Below are 11,065 nucleotides of genomic sequence, written 5' to 3'. Positions count from 1 at the left end.
GATGGCCTCCTGCAGGCGGAACCGGACGTCCTGGACTTGAACCGGGTGGCGGAGGCTCGACTCGACGCAGAGCGCACGGATGTCGCTGCCATCGAGGCCCTCCTGCAGGCTAAACCGAACGTCCTCGACTTGAACTAGGCTGTGCTCTCGTCCGTGCAGAGCGCCCGCACGCTCCGCTTGAACGAGTAGCTGGAGGCCGAGGACAACCACGGTGCGGAGACACACGTCGGCTGGTTCGCGCCGGCAGCCAAAGACGGCGAGGTCGTCTCTTTCCGCGAGCAGTGACAATTTTTCTTTATTATGTTGTTTTTATGGATCTTTTGCTGTGTAAAAACATATATTTGTTATGCAAGTCGCCTGACTTGGGTCAGTCTACCATTTCAGTCGGTTGGATGAATATCCTACGTCTCCTAACACTTCTTTCCTCCTTCTTCCCCAACAGACCACCGCACGGGCCGTACAGATACTCCCCAACATGCGGTTGGATAAACATACTCTATGAACGAAAATTATGTGTCAGCGATAGGATGGCTGAGTTTTGTTTGTTCACATGCGACAGCACGTGTCAGTGAGGGTGCGTTCCCTTGGTTGGGTTTGCGGCGTGTAGGAGCGGCTGTGTAAGGGTGCGGTGCGACCGCGGCGTGCAGGAGCGACCGTGTGAGGGTGCGGTGCGGCCGTGACAGCCGTGCGCAAGTGTACCTCCTTCTCATTTTGAAAACTTTAGGCAAGCTTGGCAAAAATGTGTGGCGAAGTTTGGCAATGCAAGGCCTAGACCTAAACAGGATAAGTATGTACGTACTAGGAGTACTAGTGTTAAAAAAGAAAGCCGGGGTTTTCCTTCGCGGGATTTAATCGATACAAATCCTCGTTTCACGTGTCAATTAATGCGTATTTTTTTCTCCAAAGACCAAAGAGGTAACCATCTCACTCCTCATCGCTTGATTAATGCAGCGCCATGCAAACCAACCTTCTCACTTCCGCATGCATGCATGTCGTCTCTCTCTCCCCTGTCCATCTCTCTGCACGCATGCGCCTCTCGCTCTCTCTCCTGTTTCTGCATGCAAGCAGCTATCTCTGCCTTGGGAAGATGCGAAGCACATGGGAAAGAGAGATGGGATTACTGCAGGCACGCATGCGGTGGAAAGGGATGGAGGGCCCGGTTGGAAGAGTGGCCAAAAAATGCCAATGTGCAGAGCATTGCGGGGAAGACGAAATTTTCTTAGACGCAGACAAAAAAGGACCGGAGGGAGTACTACTAGGAGTACTAGTGCGGTGAGATGGTTTCTCGAAGAAGACGATGGAGAAGCGAAGTCAGCGAAGAGTGAAATGATGGTTGCTTCGTCCGTGCTTTTGTGATTTGACGCCTCACTGCTTTGTGATTTGTGATAGAAGGGACAGGGGAGTAGACTCTATGCTCTATACTGTACTACATGCGTCCAAGCATGGGAGAAAGAGGAGATACGTTGCATTTTTCTATTCCTTCAATCAATTAATCAGGGAGCTTTAGTTCCATCTTTTTGGCTTTGGCAACACCATCCATAATGGTTCCCACGATGACAAAAGCTATTTTCACATTTGGCTACACATTGTGGATGCCCTTAACCGTACCACTTGGTTTTGCTCCTATGTGATATCTATACAAATTTCAATTATATTGATCTAAAAAATTATAGAATCCAGATTAGTAAAAAGGAGGTGATTTTGCCGCGCGGATGGCGGGGAGGTTTCTTATTTGAGCAATGCTACATCCACGTAATGGTTTACGTAAAGTTACGAATTGATGTGATGTGGGACTATTTGATTGGATTAAAGGAGAGGATTAGGCCCACCCCACCTGAAAATCAGGGGGGCATATATAGATTAGATGGAAAGTATACGTAGCAGCTACGTAGCCCTTTGTAAGTCTAGGATTAGGCTTCTTATTTTCGGAGGACGTTGTCCTCGCGGTTTGCTAACATGCGGTCCCACGTGTCAGTGCTTTACCAAGCCGATCCGCGTCCCACATGAGGCTGAACAACGGCAGAAGCAACACATGGTTAAGTTGAAGAAGATGAGGGAGAAGCGGATTCAGCAACGAGTGAAATGATGGTTGCTTCGTCCCTCCAACTTAACTGCGGAAAAGGTGCAGCTTTGTGATTTGACGCCTCATTGCTCATTACTACGCCGGCGCCATGACTGGGGTGCTTCACCCTGGCTGCTCTGCACTGTATTCCGATATGGCACGTGGACCCGGTAGCTTGATGTCCCACATGTTGGCGAAAGTGGCTAGAAGATTTATGAAAGCGAGCGCTCCACTCTTACGACGCAGGAGTAGACGACACGACGGCCTAGTGAACTGTCACTTGTACTGTATAGTACTATAGTTTTGTTGTTTCGCACGATCCATCGATACAAACCCGATTAAACAGGAAAGGGCAGGATTTTTCCCGCGCGGTAGATGATACTGGCCATGCATTTCAAAGACAATTTTAATGTATGCAAAGTGAATAATTATAAGTAACAATATGATATCTAGTAAAACTAAAAACACATATGATTTATTGTGTTAGAGTGTAGTAGTAGTGCTGTATTGCATATTTGTTAGATGTAACATGCGAGAACGTGTAGAGATGTAGTTTTGGAGGGCCTACAGAGAAAAAAGCGTAATACGGTCACCGAACTTCAGAATAAGCTGATTACGGTCACTATATACGGTTTGCGGTGATTATACGGTCACTTGCTCACAGTTCAGCATCGGATTGCACTCTGTTGACCGGCCAAATAGTCTGTGTGGCACCATGTTGACTAGTTAAATTGACCACGTTCCTTGTGGGTCCCACCTGTCAGTTCGCATAGGCAAAAGGTCAGATAAACACAAATTTATGCAGGCGCGACAAGGCTCCAACCCATGCGCGGGAATCACCTGGTTGTGTATGTGTCTGTCAGGGTCTGATGTGTGTGCATGCACGTGTAGGTTGAGCACTTGAGCGTGAGAGTGTGTGTTGGTCGTGTGGTGTACTGGTGTGTGCATGCATGCGTGCGTGCGTGTGTGTGAGTGTTGCGTGTGTGCGTGGTTGCGTGTGTACATGTGAGTGTTGCGTGCGTGCATGGGTGCATGTGTTGCGTGGATGCAGTTCGTGTGCATGTGTGCGTGTGTGTATAATCACCACCAGAGGCGGAGGACGAAAAAAATTTAAGGTATGGCGAAGTCTTAAACAAAGATTTTGTTTGATGCAAACCAAAAGATTCGATACACACTAATAATGCACACTACAAACCAATAACTAAATACAATGAAAATGTAGACTTGTTTCAATAGAAACCAACCTAAAACATACTGATAATGAAGCTTCCGATGGCCTCTAGAAGACCCAGGCAATGGCAGTGCTCTACCCTCCGTCTGATAATCTTTCTTAATTTTACCAAGATCAATACTTTTGAAGATCCCTCGCTCAATGTAAACACCATAAGTCATTAAGCCCTCCGGTGGGCAAGCCCCTTCCCTTTCCTCTCCATCTTCTGCCAATCTGCCTCATGAGTCTTTTGACGAACGCGATGCTGCACTGGCCATGAAGGATACGAAGCTCGCTGCCCGGCTGCCCCTGCGCCATCGCTCGCTGCTGTCGCCCGCTAGCCCCCACCCTCAGCCGTCGCTCGCTGGGCAATGCGCCCTGCGTGGCAGCGCCCGTCCGCCCGCTTGCTCGATGTCCCAGCCTTCATGGACCGTCGCATCATCTGTCGGTCCGCATTCTCCTGGCCAACCGCCGCTGCCACGCTAGGTTTGGGAGTGGCCGAGTGGGGCGTGTGCGTCCTGTGCATCGAGTTTTTTTCGAGGTACCTGTGCATGCGAGGTGCGATGCGTCGTTCATTGTGTTGTTGGGCGCTGGCTCAACCGCTTGTGGCCCAACTGCCTCAATGGCCCATTAACCAGTCCCGAACGGGCCTTTTCTCAGCATCTTTAGCGATTTTCCTAGCGACTATAATTAGCGTAGCCAGCGAATTAGCTTAGCCAGCATCCAGCGAGACGAGATGCATACATATAAAAGAAGTTTTGCACCCAGTTAAGGTATGGCAGACGCCATACCTTGCCCACCGGGGGCCTCCACCACTGATCACCACACCAGCTTCTGTGGTTAAAATAGACGGCTCAGCATACCAATACAAGGCCACCTTGTCCGCTGTGCCCGCGGTCATGACTTCGAACCACCGTCCAAATATTTTTTTGTCGTTTGTTTTCATTCTTACTAGCAAGATGCTCGTGCATTGCACCTAACATCAAGATGCATTTGTATGACTTGTTTATCTTGTGAGAGAAAAGGATGAACGAGGGAAGACCTTATTTGCAAATGTGGAGAGGTGTGTGGGTAACTTTTTGCAAAATTGCCATAGTTTCTTTCCTATCCGTCAGATATAAATCGGACGGCCTATATTGCAGGATGGCAGGCACACCATCATCACCAACTCTGTTTTTTTATAAGAGTGTATTTTATGTATTTTATAAGAGTGTAGATGTAGAGTAGATACAAGTCGACAGGTGGGCACGATGGTAGTGAGATAATGTGATGCAACACTAGAGGTACCACGTGGAGCGTTTAATTGGTCAACTAGTCATGTCATGAGCAAATACAGAGTTGTACCGTGAGTCCGTGACTGTATAATAACCACTAAACGTGAATGGTGACCGTAATGAGTGGATTCTGAAGTCCAATGTATGTATCGTGCTTTCGCTTCAAATACAATGATCGTCATTGCATATATCGCGAGAGAAAGATGAAACATGCGTGAATTTTCTAGGGGCTTACTTTTAGAGGACCTGGAGATAGTTTTGTGTGCATACGTGAAAGGGGCATACAGGGGGGTATGCGATGGAGAGAGAGATGCTCTTCGTTTCTCTTTATTATGACTAACTTTGTATATAGTATAAAAATATACAAATTCACAGTGCGGAATAAATATCATTGTGGGCACCATGCAATGCAAATTAGCATTCGTACTCCTCCATATAACTTTGTAATGTTGTATATATGTAGAAACTCTAAAATAATTTTTTGGCCACACTTTATTCAAAAGGAATGTTGTATGCGAAATAAACGTGAAGAGAGGGCTTTTTAGATCAATGGGGTACGTGATGTAACATGTGTGAATGTGTAGTTGATGCATTTGGCGGGGCCTAGAGAGGTACGCGTGTGTATGACGTATTCGAGAGAGGCATGGATAGAGGGGCCGACAGGGGGGCGTGGGAGAGATAGCACGAGAAATGAGAGTGGTCTAGAGAGAGAGACGAATATGACGTCACGACAAGAGATTCCATTCCCTTGAGTGTGTATATGCAAGGGGGAGGGAATAGAGGCACCAGGAGAAATTTTCTGTGTGTGTGGTGTTTGTGTTGGTATGTGTGGGTGTGAGAAGATAATGAGACGTGGGGGCAGAGTGTGTGTCACCGCGTGAGTTCTGTCCTGCGCCACATTGGTCGGCCCGTGACGCATTTAGGAAGACCCATGGATGACTAGTCATACAAGACAAAGATAGCAGAATTGTGAAGGACTCTATGTCCACTGACAAAGCCGGCTAGGATTTGTAACCCTAGGTTCTCGGACTAAGGTAACCCCTTTATCTCTGATATTACTATTCATCCAACCTAACTTTAAGGGGCATCCTACCGAATGCTCTGCTAGAATCATACTCATTGATTAGGAAGGTGTGAGACAATGCGTGAGAGATAGGCGTAAAGATAATGTGCGTACATGAGACACGTAGGCAGGTCCATGTATATAGAAAGGGTCGATGAGGATTGTGCGTGTGTATGTTTGCAAGAGGAAGAGTGCTTGTGATAAAGGTTAGTCAAAACAGTTGTAAATTGTTACGAGAGGGAGGGTTATATCTAGAGCATGTGTGCGAGAAAGACACCTCGGGAGAGAGTGTGTGAGCATGTGTGAGAGACCACCGATGGAGAGTGAAACTACACGTAAAAGACTGCTCTACACATTGATTAAAGATATAAATTGTATCCAAATATTAGGATGGGATCATGATATTTGCAATTCGCGTAAGGAGCGGTCATTGATCCATCAGACATCTAGATTCTATCGAATTTGAGCATGTCTATGTTATTATTCGACACAATTGATCCACATAGTTAGTATTTTGAACTCCAGACAATGCATCGCTTTAGCAATCGAATATAAATGTGAGTATAGTTCATGTTGTGTGTGTAAAGCACATTATACATACGAAAGTTACACAATGGACATTATAAATAGCTACCTATGAACTAGCATACATTTGAATTCAACTTAAGGTGGTTTAAAAAATTGAATTCAACATGAAGTCCATTCAATTATTTGAATTTGATATCATGGCATTTGTAAACCATACCTAAATTATGGGGGCACCAATCTTTGCTCTGATTTTGTACATAATAGCATATGTAGTCGTGTACAAAATAGATTCAAATTTAGCTCCTCCATTCCAAAATAATCATAGTTATAGGATTTTCAAGTGTCAAAATTTCAAAATAAGCGGATAATTTAAAGAGGTTTTCAAACATACAAGGTCAAATATAACATTGTCTATTTAGGTCAATCCTCATAGTTCAAGAGTACTCTAAACGTGAATGCTTGTGTTTCAAAATTTCGAACGAATCGCCAAAAGAGCCTTTACTCTCCCAAAACCACGTGAGACCAATGTTTGGTAGTACAAGGAAATTACTTTTCTAATAACTCCGACCCGTGAAACCTACCGGCCCGACGTCCAAAGAACTAAAACGGGGTAGGTTTGTAGCTTCATCTAGACGCCACGCAACCGCATCCGAAAAACATTCATACACAATGGCTGCCTAAGCACACATGCGCGCGGCCAAAATCGCTCCCGCCCACTATTTGGGACACCTGGGATTACCATCCTACCCCCGACCCGCAGTAGGTCCGAAATTTAAGAGGGGGCAAAGTTTGTACTTGCCCCAAATTTCAAACAAGCGCATCCCATCTTCTGTTCAAAAAAGCCAAAAACAAGCGTGTCCCAGACCGAAACATGGTTCCCCCCTCCCCCCCCCCTACCGCCACCCGTCCTATTCCACATTCGTACTCCGTGCACGCCAAAACTACCTCTCCACCAGCCGCGAAACCCCGGCGTCCTCCGTCCGCCACCCCATCCCACCCATCAACCGCCGCCCTCCTCCATCACGCCGGAGCCGATACCCCGACGTCGTCGTCCACCGCAACTTCAACCGCAATGCCCTCCATGGCTAGTAGTTGAAGCCGAGGCCGAGCCGTCCGTACCCGAGCTAGTTCAACCACGCCGTCCTGCGCCTCACCGCTGCCGCTCCAACTTCGCCACCCTCCACCGCACCGGAGCTGTTCCTGCTACGCCATCCTTCGCCGCCTCGGATCTGCTTCCCCTCCTCCGACATACGGCCACGGCAACACAATCAACAATTTGGCCATGGGTTCGTCAAAGCCTGCACCCTACAGAACATCGGTTTCCCCGGTAAAAAGAAGAAGATCGCCGCGACATGTGGAGGTGACCACACCGGCAACCGAAAAAGGTACTCCTCTTCCCTTATTCGTGAAAATCTTACGTCTCTGCTTGCATGGTATTCATCCCACAGAAGACACTAGTTGACCACTTCTTTTTGATGCTAGGTGTTCCTAGTAACTCGCGATGCACAAGGTTTCTCCTCATATACTATTTCACCTTAGCTAGAGGTCCGTCACACCCCTGAATTTCAATTTCTGGCTAGTTGATTCCCAATTAACGGAAGCATTCCCCGGCGTAACAGGCACTAGTACGCCTATTACGCTGGGGAAGCAGCGCCTTGGCGTTTATCTTAGGGGCGTGTGCGGCCTAGAGCTACTGGCGCCCGATCTGGAGGTCGGACGGGATTAAACGGATGGCCTGGGGGTGCTGCCAAGCACGGCGGTGGTGTGAGGTCGATGGGAGGGCGGGGCGGTGGAGGCAGGGGTCTGGGCCGGTGGTCGCTGGCGGTTCGAGAAAGATCATCAACAGTGACTGGTGGGAGGTAGACGAAGGTCATCTGCCCGTTCCTTATAGATCGGACGGTTCATTAAAAAAATCGACTGACCTATTTATTTTCAGTCGACTGTTATATTAGATATGACCACATGTGGTATTGTGCTGGAGGAGTACCTGCATTTCCTGTGCTCATATATTACAAAATCGTACAGAGTAGAATCTAATTTTGTTTGCCATGCAATGTTGTAGAGCTATCATATGTCTCCTGTCATTTATTTTTCAGCCACCTGCTATCTGCTACTTTTACAGTGCACTAGTTCTGCACACACTTCACCCTTACTCTCACTATTGTGTTTTTATGCAAGGGTATTTCAGACCCTGCCTTGACAGAAGCAGAAAAGAATAGAGAGAAGTCGCTCCAGCGTGGTACGCAGCTAGGCCAAAAATGTTTCAAGGCTTTAAAGGGTGTAGTGTCAGCAAATGGAGACGAGGAACATAGCTCTGGAGTTGATGATCTCGCTCGCCGTGAACCACCAACCCAGGTGCTTGCTTTAACTTCACGGTGTCATATGTGGTTGCATGTTGCATATGGTGTCTAGCTTGTATTCGAAAGGCCGAAGTCGGTAAGATAAGGAAAGATATTTTTTACATGAACCACCATCCCGTGAGCACCAGAAGACAAATAGCTAGTCAGGGCACTGGCCGAGCCAGTGACAAGCCCAGCAAAGATAGGCATCACCTGGAAGCCAACTAAAAAGCTGCGATGGTGGCGAAGCAGCCCGCCTCCCACCAGGCTCTCAGGTCCTAGATGATCATGCTCACCACTCCACCCGGATGTCTAGCTTGTATTGCTTCCAATTTGGTTAAATTGCATCTGCTTAGCTTACACATTATACCTTTGAATATGACATGCCTTTCTGTTTTTGGTACATACTAGTACATCTGTGTATTAACCATGTTCTTACATCAAACTAATGTTCTTGTCTATCCCTCAATCACTTATGACGAGGAAGGCAGGCAAGGGGACTACTCCTCATTTAAAGAATGCAGCGTCAGCCTCTCGACATGATTCTCAAGAAACAGAAATGCTAGATGAAGATAGTGAACGTAGCCCTGTAGTTGATTACAGCATTTCCCCTACACTAGCATCGCAGGTGCTTACTCTAACTTGGCAGCGTGATATGTGGTTGCATGTTGCATATGGTGTCTAGATTGTAATTCTTCCAATCTGGTTAAACTGCATGTGCTAGTATGCTTAGCTTATACATTATACATGTTAATGTGACATGCCTTCCTGTATTTAGTACATAGTACATCTGTCTATTAAGCATGTCCTTACATAAAACTATTGTTTTTTTGTATCCCGCATCAATCAACATGACGAGACACCTTTAGTATATGCAGTGCGATATTAGTTGCATCTTTCATATGATTTATAGCATGCGCTGCTTCTAATTTGTTGAAATTCCATTTATGATGGGACACTTTTAACTTGGCAGAGTCATATTGGTTGCATCTTTCATGTGGTGTCTAGCTTGCATTGCTTCTTATTTGCTGGAATGGTTTCTGCTTAGTTTACACAAACAGTTGTGAACATGCCATGCCGTCCTGTTTTTCGTACATATTCCATCCTGGTATCATGTGTTTGCCTTACATCAAAGTAGTGATTGTCAGTATCATGCATGAATGAGTTCTGAAGAGAGAATTTTATTGCTTTTTCTTGTCGGTTTTACTTGACAATTCAAAATCAATAAAGCGGAAGGAAGTTAGCAAGGCAGCGGATAAAGGTGCTCCTTCCGAACGGAGGGCCTCTACAGTTTCTACTCCTCCACACCCCCAAGATGATTTCCAAGACAACACATGCATAGACACTCAACAAAGCTGTGTTTATGATGAGCACGTCTCCCCTAGTGCAGCATCACCGGTGCTCCCTCTAACTTGGCACTGTTATATGTGGTTGCATGTTATGTGTGATGTCTAGCTTATATTGCTTCTAATTTTGTTGAATTCCATCTGCTTACCTTACACATTATACTTGAATAAGACACGTGTTCCTGTTTCTAGAACATACAATATCTGTCTATCACACCATGTTCTTACATCAAATTACTACTGTTGTGTAACCTGCAACAATCACTTATCATAAGACACTTTTGACTTCGAAGTGTGATATAGGTTACATCTCACATTCTTTTCTAGCTTGTACTACTAATTTGTTGAAATGGCACTTATGACGAGACAGTTTTAACTTAGTAGAGTGATATTCGTTGCATCTTTCATATGGTGTCTAGCTTTCATTGCTTCTAATTTGTTGAAATGCCTTCTCCTTAGTTTACACATCATAAGCTGTGAATATGCAATGCTGTGAATATGCAATTGCACTAATGACGAGAGACCTCTAACATGGTAGTGTGATGTTGTTTGCATCTTGCATATGATTTATTTATTGTACTGCTTCACATTTGTTTAAACGCCATTTATGATGAGACACTGTTAACTTGGCAGAGCGATATTTGTAGCATCTTCCATATGGTGTCTAACTTCCATTGCATTGCTTCTAATTTGGTGAAATGTCTTCTTCTTAGTTTACACATCATAGTTCTGGTTATCTCTTCCGTCCTGTTTTCATACATATTACATCCTCCTATCATGTGGTTGTCTAACATCAAAGTTTAGTTCATCTGCATCACGCATCAATTTGTTCTGAAGAACTAAATTGTTATTCGTTTTTCTTGTCGGCTTGACTTAACATGGCACAGAGAAAGAGGAAGAAACATAGAATGGCAGGGAATGAGAAGCGGATGAACCCTGCAGATTCTGCTGGTACTGATGGTGCAATAGAAGGTTAAAGTCCAACGGAAAATTCTACAAACACAGCATCCCATGCTACACGAGTTGCAAAAAAAGCCAAACAGAAACAAATAGCTGCCACCAAACAAGCAGAGACAGCCCTAGTTCTTGCAACACCTACCACAGTACTACCAGCTGCACGACTTACTCGTGCGTCAACTGAGCTAGCAGCACGGTCCCAAGCTCCCTTGCCACCTGACACTACTTCCCAAGCACTCTTGACACAAGACGAGTTGGCAATATCAGATGAACCTTGTGAGCTTCA

This window comes from Triticum urartu, chromosome 7, assembly GCF_003073215.2.
Source record: "Triticum urartu cultivar G1812 chromosome 7, Tu2.1, whole genome shotgun sequence".
NCBI lineage: Eukaryota > Viridiplantae > Streptophyta > Magnoliopsida > Poales > Poaceae > Triticum > Triticum urartu.
The sequence above is the reverse complement of the archived record's forward strand: the minus strand, read 5'-3'. Positions refer to the sequence as shown.